The sequence below is a fragment of the Trachemys scripta genome, chromosome 5, assembly GCF_013100865.1.
Source record: "Trachemys scripta elegans isolate TJP31775 chromosome 5, CAS_Tse_1.0, whole genome shotgun sequence".
NCBI classification, from domain to species: domain Eukaryota; kingdom Metazoa; phylum Chordata; order Testudines; family Emydidae; genus Trachemys; species Trachemys scripta.
In genome coordinates this window covers 110,427,316-110,440,590 of record NC_048302.1, presented here as the reverse complement: position 1 = coordinate 110,440,590, position 13,275 = coordinate 110,427,316, and positions in this window count along the sequence as shown.

Genomic DNA, 13,275 nt, shown 5'->3' with positions numbered 1-13,275 from the left:
CTCCTACACATCACTTTAAAATATACAATAAATCCTAGTGTGTTTTTAAAATTTGTTGAGTGACCAGAAGGAGGAATGACATTCAGAACTGTACAATGCATCCCAGTGTGCCTTTAAAATTTATTGGACTGCCTGAAGGAATGACATTAAGCAGCTGTCTAATGTTAATGTCAAGATTTTTTCCAAAGTAAATAGATTTAATTTATATTTGAGGCACACAGAAAACTGTCCTTAGAATACAGGCACTGTTATAATATGTGGAGCCACTATTAATGTCACAATTAAAACAGGCTAATCTGTTCATGTTCTAGTAATTAAAGGGGTTTAATTACTCAGTCAAGAAGGGTGCAATACTCCACACCTATCTGCTGAAGACATTTACAGAAAGACTAAGGCTGTTTATACTTTACAAATGCCATTGGTATGTTTAAATCCAAGAGCAATATCCTTCCTATTATGGAAATGTATGGATTTTTGGCATCTCTCCCACCCTGCTCAGTAAACAAGTTTAAAACAAAGAACTCTTTTTTTCTTTTTATTAATTCAAAGAATTTAGTAACCGTGACAGCCACTGGCTTGACAACCCTAAATACTGAAACCCTCTTATCTGGCCTAAGAACATAGTAAGGCTGCTAGCCTCTCCCCTTGAACCCAGGTCTCCTTCAGGCCCTTTCCTCAGGGCACAGTTTTATTCTTTAAACATAACACTTAGCCAAACACCAAATCAAAGCAGTTCCTTGAGCACTATGAGGTACAGGTCCCTGAGGTGTTTCCCAGTGCTGAAAGGACACACCCTTTCCTTCAATCTCCCCGCTTCAGGGCCTACTACAGGAACTCATCTACCTTTTGCAACTCTCTCAGAACTTTATAGGGATCATCTGACCCCTTCACCTCTGGATCTGATAATTGAACAAGCTTGGTTGGCCCCAGACCCTTAAAGGTGCAGACCATCCTGTTACACATGGAGGCAGCAGCAGCACAAGCTTCTCTACATTTCCATATTGATAAGGAACACCGCCAAGAGAATTCAGACTCCGTGGCTGATTCTGCCCATTGTCCTATCTGCTGAAGCTGCTAACACAGGAGTTAATTAGTGTCAACTGTGGTGATGACTTTGTACATGCCAAGTGTCCATTAGTAACTGCTTTAAAATCAAGGATACATTTCACATGGAGACCACAGAAATATCTTCAGATAGCAATCATTTTCAGTCACTTTTGATCTGGGGCTGGATTCATATTGGTAACACAAGTCAAAAAAGACTCTAGAGCCCATTGCCAATTCCCTGAGCCACCAGTCCCTCTTAATTTCTCTTTAGTCATGTCCACACCTTTCACTAAATGACCATAAACTAACTCATATTTTCCAGCAGAATGTCATACAAATAGAGAGGAAATAAAAGCAGAAAATAAAACAAAGACTTAGGCCATGTCTACTCTAGAGAGCTTACAGCGCACAGCTGTACCAATGCAGCTCCGACACTGGAAGAGCTCTCATGTAGCAGCTCTGTGCCAAAGGGAGAAGGCTCTCCCCTCGGCATAATTAAACCAGCCCCAATGAGCGGTGATAGCTACGTCAGCTATCTCCCGCTCACATAGCGCTGTGCATACTACCACTTATACCAGCGAAACTTATGTTGCTCAGAGGTTTGTTTTTTTCATACCCGAGCAACATAAGTTTTGCCAACATAAGTGGTTGTGTAGACATGGGCTTAGTAGTTAACATGTTTTCTAACATGATTTTACATGAAGTAAGCAAGAGCAGTTGTGTTTTTAAAAAGTTGTTGATGGTTGTGGTGAACCGTAAGAGACTTTAGGGTTATCAATAAATCACAACCAGCCAGGATTAACTCTGACCCAGCTAAAACATTGAAATATGACTGTCCTTGTCTTCACTAGCTACTAAGTCATGTCTAACATGCTAGTTACCATGTTTACTAACACTTGTATATCCCCAGTGTAAGCATACCCTAACAGCCTTGCCCATCCATATTTGCATTTGATGATGCCACAAGATCACTGAATTTATGCTATAGTAGGATGCAGCTCCTATAGTTCAGAGCTTGTTGTTTCAAAATATGAAACAATGTGATATTTGTTCAGAATGGTATTCTCTAAAGTGCATCTGTTTTCCCTCCTCAGGAATTTAGCAGCACTGAGCAAGAAGAAAGGACACTGAAATAAAAGTCATGTGCTACAGATAGATGTAACACAGAATTTCGTATAGATCTGTTATTATTTTCCCATATGTAATTGGTTCTAATTTTAAAATCTCCATTTTTGTATATTAGCTTCAGTTTGGACTCTGGTGGCAATTGTGACCTGATAGTACATTATTTGTTTCACATATGACTAAATATTCTCCAATTACAATAATTTTAATGTCTTATAGGTTTTATTTCAGTGACCATGCTGCTTAATTTGTTAGGATAAGTTTACCATTGTTTTGGCAACCAGGGGACATTAATTGTTGACTAGTTGCTGTCTGAATTATTTAGTCTATTGAGATTTTTATGGTTTGATGCAATATGGGTGACAGCCTGTCTGACCAAAAGAGCCTTATAGCATAACTTCTCTATACAACTACAGGCTGCATTTTGAACAAAGTCAAACACTTTCACAAAGTGTACTAAAAGAAAGAATTATAAAATGGACTAGAATAAATAAATAATAAAGGCTTGACAGCTGGAGAGTGCTGTGTCTGCCCCCAATGCCTGCTAACTTGACTATGTGACTCCTGTAGTTGTCCAAAGAGGGTCGTCCTCCAGGCACCTGAGGCTTGATGGTTGTTGATCCATATTAGGATTCCCTCAGTTATTTGAGCCCTAACTGTTCTCCCCGCTGTTGATGAAAGGTGTACACCTAGATTCACCTGTCCCAGATCCAGATACTAGATGTTTAGCCCAGATGAAAAGCAGGGGTGGCCTCCAGGGTGAGGCTCTAGGAATGGGATTTCCCCTTCTCCAATGGATCTCTGTTGGATAAACATTATAGCATCCCAGAGCATGCATCCTGATAGGCACCACAGGTTGCACATAAAACTATTCTGCATGGATAATCTACTAATATCAACAGTTTCCACCTTCCCAGTACCTCACCATCATCATTCACCAACCCTTAACAAAAGACTCATGGCATTAGTTTCATAGGCAGTGCCAACAGGCCTGAGAAGCTGGAAGCCGGTAGCCAATAATCTTCACAGAAGCATCCTAGGTGTGATGATCGCATGACTCTCACTGGTTGAGAGAAGAGGACCAGGGCAGGCCCTATTCTGGAAGGCCCTACCTGGCTCAATCCAAGGAGGCCCCTAAAAATTTTGGGGGTAAAAAAGGCTCACATCTCACTGACTCCTGGATAGTTTTCCATGATCAGTGGGATCTCCATTTCTAAGTGGGAGAAACAATCACAAAAATGGACAGAAACTGACAATCGGATGTTGGAACGTTTACATACTACTCGACTCAAAGGAAAATTGAGCCCGCAGAACTGCATTAGTAGCGAAAGAGCTACACAGCTATCAAATAGATATTGCTCCCTATCGAAGACTAGGCTACATGACGGTGGCACACTAGAGAAAAAGAATACACTTTCTACTGGTCAGGTTATAAGGTAGATCAAAACACAAGCCTACACGGGATAGGTCTCACAATAGAAAACTCCATCACTAATAAAATTCCGCAGCAACCTGTGTTAATAGCTTAGCGCCTAATAATATTGCGGATACGACTGTCCCACAACAACTTTCTGACAACAATAAGTGACTATGCCCCAAGGCAACTTGCTCCCGAACAAATGAAGAGACTGTTCTATAGCCAGTTGAGTGACACTCTAAGAAACATACCCAACAATGACAAAATCATATTACTGGGTGACTTCAATGTTCGCACTGGAGATGGTTATTCCACCTGGAACAGAATCATGGGGAAATTCGGACATGGGTCTTTAAATACAAATTGAGAACTACTCCTAACACTCCGCACAGAGTTTGCTCTTGCTGTTACAAACACCTCAGTCAAAACGATGGCACCTTCTACACTATGTCATCACTCGTTGTAAAGACCTGAGGGATGTTTACATTACCAGAGCTATCATAGAATCATAGGACTGGAGGGACCTTGAGAGGTCATCTAGTCCAGTACCCTGCACTCACAGCAGGACTAAGTATTATCTAGACTATGCAAGGTACAGAATGCTTTATGGATCACCAGCTTATCCATACTAAACTGAATATCAGGATTCATAGTTCTAAATTGAAAACTGTCTGAAAACCAAACCGACATGTTGATGTTTTGAAACTTTGCATGGAAGAGGGGAGACAGTAGTAGGGAATGTAGACACGAACTTGTTCTGGCACAGCTCCTGAACCTTACACGTGGAAACTGATTTCCAGTTGTAGTTTTCCTTGAATATGAGTGACAGGCATTATTATTAATTATTATAATAAAGGACTTGTGCTGAATTCTGTCCTCAGATTGGTACGTGCAACCACTATTGACTGCAAGAACAGTTACATAACATGTCCCTTATTCTCAATAGAATCTGGCCCATTGATATCAATGAGTTGTGGATCCCTGGTACCTCTCATTACCAGGTGCCAAGTGCAATAGCAACTTCATAGAGCTTACTGTGGAAACAGCATTAAATTTAATTATGTGCTTTTTTATATAATTAGAGCAGGGGACTGGGACCCAATGGGCTGTACTGCTACCTAAGAGCCCGATCCTGCAAACACTTGTGCAAATACTTAACTTAAACATTGATTTCATTGGGACCACTCCTGTGAGGAAAGTTAAGCACACATGTAAGTGTTTACGTACGGCAGCTCACCCTCCTTGTACCTCAGGTTCCCCTCCATAATTAGTACAGATAACATTTCCTCACCTTTGCATTGTGAGACTCAAGCTGATGTTTGGAAAATAAGTTGGGATGCTCTGTTGAAAGCACTGTAAGTTCAAAGTATTATAAATATCGAAGTTTTTAGCTATATTATGGGCAAATGGCTTGCACCATTTTAAATGATGAAAAATAGGTTTTCAAAAATGTCCATACTGAGATATTCCAGAATTTGTTAAAATAAAGAAAAAAGAAAAATTACAAAAAATATTGCTCAGTAACGTTCATGTTTTCCTAGTTTTAAAGCAACTTGTTCTGACCCATTAGTAAAACTTAAACAACTCTCCCTTCTAGAGTTTGTAACAGAGATGCTTTGGGTTTTCAGTTTCAGCTCACTAGAGTTATGGAAGTTAAAGCTGCTCTTTTGTTATAATGTTTCTTTCAAATTGATTAACAATTTTTTTCTATGATCATTTTTAACTCTACAGCTCCTTCATTTGGAGACCATTAACAATCAAGAAATGAACAGTCACTCACATAGTCCTAAATGTTAACTTACCCTTTTTTTATTTAAGAACATAAGAACATCCATACTGGGTCAGACCAATGTCCATCTAGCTTGGTGTCCTGTCTTCCAACAGTGGCCAATGCCAGGTGCTTCAGAGGGAATGAACAGAACATGTAATCATCAAGTGATCCATTCCCTGTCGCCCATGCCCAGCTTCTGGCCATCCTGTCTAATAGCCATTGATGGACCTATCCTCCATGAATGTATCTAGCTCTTTTTTGAACCCTATTATAGTCTTAGCTATCACAAAATCCTCTGGCAAAGAGTTTCACAGGTTGACTGTGCGATGAAATACTTCCTTTTATTGGTTTTAAACCTGTTGCCTATTAATTTCATTTGGTGACCCCTGGTTCTTGTGTTATGAGGATTAAATAATACTTCCTTCCTTCCTTTCTCCACAACAGTCACGATTTTATAGACCTCTATCATATCCCCCCTTAGTCGTCTCTTTTCCAAACTGAAAAGTCCCAGTCTTATTAATCTCTCCTCATATGGAAGCTGTTCAATACCCATGATCATTTTTGTTGCCCTTTTCTGTACCTTTTTCAATTCCAATATATCTCTTTTGAGAACTGTGACAGTGATATGAGATCAGTGGGAGTGTTTCATTTTGCTACAGGTGTAATATTTTTAATTTGCAAGCCCTTTTCCAACATGTACTACTCTGCGTTTGTCAACATTGAATTTTCGTGTTCTGTCATGTTGCCCCACTCCCTAGATGCGTTAGGTCCTCCCAGGCTTCTCCTGTCTTGAATTATCTACATAATTTTGTGTCATCTGCAAACTTTGCCATTTCACAGCTCACTCACTTTTGCTGTTTATTAATACATTTACTAAACAAAACCGCTTCTAGTGCAAAAACTTGCCCAAGCTGTCCATCACTGCAGTATCTGGGTGTGCAAAAAATGAGCTAGTGATGCAATGAGTTCCTATAAAGGGAATGAATGACACTTTCTTTCCCTCCCTCATTCAGAAACATACATAAAGGCAAGTTATTCCCTGGCACAGCCATTTAGGAAGAGGGTACAAGGCTCCCATCGCCACACCTCTGCATGGCTCCATAGGATCCTAGACCTGGGTGTGGGATGGGGAGAGCAGGGGTTGCATGCCCAGTATCTTCCACAAAAAGCAAGAGATCATGGGGTGGGAGGTGGGAGAGGGCTAGTTGGAACCCTTCTCCTACATAGTTGTGCAGAGATTATGAGAGGGATTTTATGCTTCATGTGGTAAAGGGATGACTCAGCACATCCCCTGTACACACTGCCCCCCCCTTTACCCCTCCAGCAGAAAAGGGAGTTCCAGAGGAACTGTGCCTCAGAGGCAATTCCTTCCCAGTGCTCTTCCTGAGGCAGCAGGACTATACACCATCCTCTCATCAGGGCTGAGCCTAAAGGCACGATCCCCTTTAAGAGAGAATAGATCCATTTGCTGGATTAACATTGCTCAAATGATTCAACAACTCCTCCATTAGGGGGAACCTGAGCCATGAAAGGTGTCCTGAATGTGGTAGGCCTCCAGCTCAGCTGGGTGTCTGGGGGGAGTGACTTCCAGCCACAGGCCAACCTCAAAGAAAGCTTAGCCTAGTCCCCTCACATTCCATCCTGTGAACCAAGAGCCAAACCGTCCCCAGGGTCTTAGCTGTCAAGATGGGAGGAGAGAGAGAGAGAGAGAGTTGATGTCTGGGGTAATGGCGTGCTAGAACATTAGGGCTATAAATAACTTGAATTTGACCTGCAGGTTGATGGTGGTTGAGGGCATGCAGCCCATATGAAAGGAACTAGAGAGACAACAAAACTGAAACCTCTCTGACTCCCCAGGTGGAGATTTCTGGAGACTAGCAACTACCAATCTGGGATCCCTCCAAAAGGAAGATAATTGGTTTAAAGAGACACAGTCCAGCCCCTACCAATTCCTGCAGGTGAGTTAGAAATACTCCATGGTCAGCATTCTGAATGGCTGCCCAAATATCTAATGATAATAGCATGACTATCTGACCTCTCTCCATAGCCATGAGCACAATCAATTCCAGGTCTGAAGCTAGATAGGAAAGGATATAGATGAAGGTAGGTGCTGTTGGCCTGCCACTAACACCTCAAGAAATTTTCAGATATTATATAAGGATAGGCACGATTGTGGACAAAGTTATGGTTTCTTGAGCCTGGGCTGGGCCAGCCCATGTTCAAATGCTAAATTTGTCCTCTCTCAGCAAGGCATTAACGATCTTCAGATGCAATGGTCCCAGGCACTCCTCACTGGTTTTTGACCAACCAGCAGGGCAAGAATGCATTTCACATGCGGTGGAACTGACTTTTCCCTATTACTTCCACAGTGTCTACCTGTGTGCTAGACCTCAGCACTGCCAGGGACAGTGACGGAATTAACTCTTCCTGCTCTGATCCTACTTCCATTTGTCCTTAAGTTTTTCAAACATATTTATCCAAGTACGGTTTTTCTAAAGATAGTATTTAATTTGTAACTTCAAGGAGACAGGAGTTCCCAATTCTTGGCAGATCCAATTCTTGGCTGTTCTGGTGTTTTTTCATTTTGCTAAAAGCCTAGAGTCGGAGGAGCTGGCCTCTGGAGGACTCCCCACAGGAGAAGTGCAGTGCTTACTGGCTCTGTGCCTCCCCTGCTGCTGTGGCCAGAACATCTTGCAGTCCAGCAATACCCTGATGATTACTCTAATTTACTCCAGGGACCAGATTAATGCCCAGGCAGTCCCAGGATTGGAGGAGTAAAAAGGGTTCAAAGATGAGCAAAATTATTCAGTGGCCTCTCAAAATATTTTTTAAAACACTAATTTATTATAAAGGTGCTAGATACAAACAAGAATTACTGTGAAGGGCAAGCGAGATTTAATCCTTTGATCCCTGCTCCTGGCTTTACATGTACAGTTTAGATATAGGTGCATACTGTACAGTCACAGACAACATTGTTTCTTGGCTTTCCTTACAACTCTTCTGTCAGCCCACCAATACTTATTTAGTTTCTCTAACCATCCCAGAAATACTAACTCCTCAATGTTTGTACAACGGTTGAAAATGTAAAAAGTAGGTCTTCAGTTTTATTATTACTTATATCCAGTCCTTATCAGCTTGTTTTTATACTTCAACATATCTAAAGTAATGAAGGATACTATAGGAAAAAGGATCAAAGGGTAAACCGTTTAATTAAATATAAACACCACTAACCCAAGAAAACACTGTTGCATTCAGATACATGAATTACAGTAATCTATATGCTAGCACACAGAAGAGTTTGTATTCATTGGGCATACTGTATATATCTGGCTCTGCTTTGCACCATGACAGATTTACTGTAGGAAGAAAGCATTAATGAGATGGACAGAGAGAGAGAGAGAGAGGAGAACTGCAAACAGATGAACACATCCTTATACTTAAAAAAATAAAATTATAGGCAGCAGGACCTGGGGGAAAAAACGGTGCTTGCGGTGCAGAATTCCTCTCTCATTTCTAATGTGCACAATCCATTGATTATAATATTGGCACAGTTCTGAATTTATTTTATTTTTTTAAGATTTCCCCTCTATGGAAGAATAGCACAGACACAATCAGAAGTTAAGTAGCCCTTCATCTGTTCATTCTAAAACAGAAGTGGAAGGATGTTTTGTGGCTAAGGACTAAGAGTGAGGAGACAGGAATTGTCGGACCGGGTCAGACTAAGTTCAATGTAGTCCAGTATCCCGTCTCTGATGGTAGCCAGTACCAGATGGCTCAGAAGAAGATGCAAGAACCCCACAGTATGCAGATGTGAGGTAACCTGCCCCTCACATAGGTCTAATCCTGGTCTTCATATCAGATCCTATTCCTAGCTCTGCCAGAGAGACCATGGGTAAAATCCTAGTACCCAGAAGTCATTGGCAAAACTCCCATTGATTTTAACAGTGCCAGGGTTACATCCCCATGTGGCTTTGATTGTCACTTGTTTCAAAACATGGCCTCCATTGGAGAGCCTGCAAACAGATGCTCATTCATTTTTTTCCAGCACAATCATCTTCACATAGAGGTGATGTCTTCTGCTTGAGTGAATTATGTTTGTCCACATTTGTTTGCATATGCAAGTTCTGTCACCTGTGTGTATTAGTGAGAGAATCTTTCAGATGACAGTGCTCCAAAATGTTTATGCAAATATTTGCACGTACTTAAATAAAAGCCTAGTTGAGGTCCAGTTAAAAATGTGGCTCTTAAATTTCTTTGTTCCTTGGTTTCCTAATCTTTACAATGTGGATAATATTCACCTATCTCATAGGGGGTATTAAAAAACAAAATTAATTACTGCTTATAAAATGCTTTGAAATATGCAGATACTATAGAAGTATAAGGTATTGTTATTAAAGGCAATTTCCACAACTGAGCAATACCATCACCACCACAATACCATCATTGTCCTATTAAAATTATTCTCTTACCCTCTTTTGGAACTACAACTAAAAATAATGTGCTCATAACAAAGCTGTTTTCATAAAGCAAAATAATATTAAATTGTGTTTCTCCAGCAACAATGTACTTTTGCATTATAACTGAATTTGCTGAATAACTTTTGCATTATACTAGAATAAACAACAAAGAATGAACAAATACAAAATCAGTTACCTGATTTCCTTATTGGGGCCAACCTCTTCCCCTACCTGATATATTTAGAGTGTGCCACTCTTCCTGCAAATACTGGAGGCAGCGCAATCTTGCCCACGGGTTTCAGTGCTTATTCTTATTTGAAGATTAAACATAAACTTGTAACTAATTCATCAGTCAAACATATTTAACTATATACACACCTCAGAAAAGGCCATCAGATATACATGAATAATTTATTATGTGGGGATTGGGGGGGGGGGGAGGGGAGGAGAAGAGTAGTGGTCAATCCCAAAAAGAAATGATCAGGAAACAATTTTCCATTCTAGATCCTGACCTCTTCCCAAATTGGAAACATTTGCAATGTGGTGAGCAGTAAAGAAAAACTAGCAGTGAGGGAGAGCAATAGGACAAAAAAAAAGGTAAAATGTTCTCCATTCCCTAAAGTCAGTGCTGTTAATTTATTATGGACTTTTGCATAGAACAACTTCCTGACAAAGGATGCTGCTACACTGCGGATTGGAGGTGCAGCCTATAGTGCTTATAAAAGGTGTTTAGGATGCCCAAGTGACAGCTTTGCAGATTTATTTGGTAGTAGCTGTTGACCCTTCTGCTCAGGAGGCTGCCAGAAAATGCAGTGACTGCGGTGACCGTTTGTCAGCAGCTGTTTATGCTATGGTGATAACAGCAGCATAAGCAACTCCAGACAAACATATTTCATAGATTTCAAGGCCAGAAGAGACCATTGTGATCTAGTCTGAGCTCCTCTACAACACAGGCCTTAGAACTTCCCCAAAATATTTTCCAGAGCAGATCTTTTATAAAAACATCCAATCTTGATTTAAAAATGGTCAGTGATGGCGAATCCACCACGACCCTTAGTAAATTGTTCCAATGGCTAATTACCCTCACTGTCAAAAATGTATGCCTTATTTCCAACCTGAATTTGTCCAGCTGTAGCTTCCAGCCATTGGATCACATTATACCCTTCTCTGCTAGATTCAAGAGCCTATTATTAAATGTTTGGTCCCCATGTAGATACTTATAGGCCAACAAGAGGCTAGGAGGGCACCTAGGAGGGATGCTGAAGCAGATTCTGCCAGCTGAGAAGATGAATTGGAGGACTCTGGGATAGCTCTGCCAGGTCTGACAACCACAGCCATCTTAGTCATTTTAGAGTGTCAAGAATGACTGTGTCTTCCTCCTTTTCGATCTTCTAAATCACTCTTCATAGTAACAGAAGAGGAAGGAAAGTTTGATTTTGCCATCTGTGTGCCAGACCATCCATTCCCAGTGATTTCTGGTCTGCTTCTCTGGTACCTAAGAAGCTGTGTTTCACATGTTTGAACAGATCTGCTTGGGAGTAGTCCAGCTCACTGACTACTGGAAACTTCCTGCTTCAGAGACACCCAGCGTGGTCTGTCAGTTTGCTGTGCGTTCAGTGTTGCTTTTATGTGGGTTGCCCTGTGGAGACTGAGTGATATTCCGACTAACAGAAGATCTATCTCACTTCAGCATTTACACGTCAGCTTTCTGTGCCTCTGGAGGTATTTCACAGTTTTGTGTTGTATCAAGATGTGCTTTTTCCACACGAGAGCCTGGAAGTCTTAGCATAACCAATCCTCTCTATAGGAAACGAGCGTTCTGAAGCCTCTCTAACCTTGACCTCATTCCCTGTGTACTGTGGTATATCAAATGAGCTCCTCATCCATGGGCAGGAATTTGGGGTGTGGACTGTGAAGAGAGGATTCTACTATTAGATATGGGCTTTCCATTTCCACCCAATGAGAGACTGTGTCACGCCAAAGGATATCTTCACTGTGCTTTGTATCTCATGTTGGAAATGGTTCCAGGCTCATAAGAGCAATCCCTAATGCACCTGCACGTGCTGTTTGTCCATGGAACATCTTCTATGCATTATACTAGGAGACCCATTTGCGGCAGGTAAAATGGATGTATAAAACTGTGGGGATCAGCATCTGGATATTGTTAAACCTTTTCTGTTACAGGAAGACTCTGGCCTTCCTGGTGTCTCTTGACTCATAGGTGGAAAGTTATCTGAAAGGGGAAGATGGATCTCTTCTTTAAACTTATCAGAAACCCATCTGCCACCAGAAGCATGGAGAGGACCCAACATTATTACATACATAGTGCAAGAATAGGGGGAAATCTCATAGTTTACATGTTAATGTTTACTTGCAGCAGCAGTCATGAGTTGACATGCAGCCTTCAAAATCGTAATGGACTAGCTTAGTTTGTGAGGTACCCAGTCCTAAAAAGGATTCTTTGTTCTCTTTCTTGACTATAATCTTTGTAGGTCTAAAGGAATTGGAAACTTATTACAGCTTGACTACATACTGCAAGTAGTTTGTTAGGCAAACTGTTTTATAACATATTTCACCAACAAGCTCTGGGCTTCATAATTCAAGCATCCTAGCTGCCTTATACATACAGTAGGGTAACTGTTCTGAAAAATCCATAACTGGCCTCTTGCCTAGTAGCCCACGAAAGCTTATGCTCTAATAAATTTGTTAGTCTCTAAGGTGCCAGAAGTACTCCTGTTCTTTTTGCGGATACAGACTAACACGGCTACTACTCTGAAACCAATAAACTTTGTATATGCAAGCCGTGAAGAGTTTGAGAATAGGTTGTTAGCACAACAATTTCTTATCCACTAGCTAACAATGGAGTGGTTTGATGATACCTATTGTCTCCTCTGTGCTTTGTCCCTAGTAGTATGTAATTCAGCACACAACATGCAAGTGCCACTGTGAAAATGTATTTGTGATCTGAAAAGAAATGGCTGAGGCATTTTTGTTATTTTGCTATATCCTATTTAACCCAAAGAAAACAAAGAAAAGTGGGGGAAAAAGCAACTGCATGACACAGGCACGTCTAAACTACAAAGTTTTGTCACTGTAGCTATGCTGTGAAAAAACCTCACGTTCCTTAGCCAACATAGCTATGCCAGCAACACCTCCAGTGTAGATGCAGCTCTGCTGACAAAAGAGTGCTTCTGTCAGCATGGCTGATATTGTTCAGGGAGACAGTGTTACTATACTGGCGGAAAAACTCCTTATGTCATCATAAACATTGCATCTATACTTGGGGGCTATACTAGAATAGCTGTATTGACACAGGCTGTGTAGTGCAGACTAGACCAATTGGAAAGAAAACAGAAAGCAGCAGCAACTGGAGACAGAAAGGAACATTTTCCCCAACCCCTCTTTCTCACACTTAGTTTCAGGATATGTTCTGTGGATGGAAAAATGCCTTACTGGAA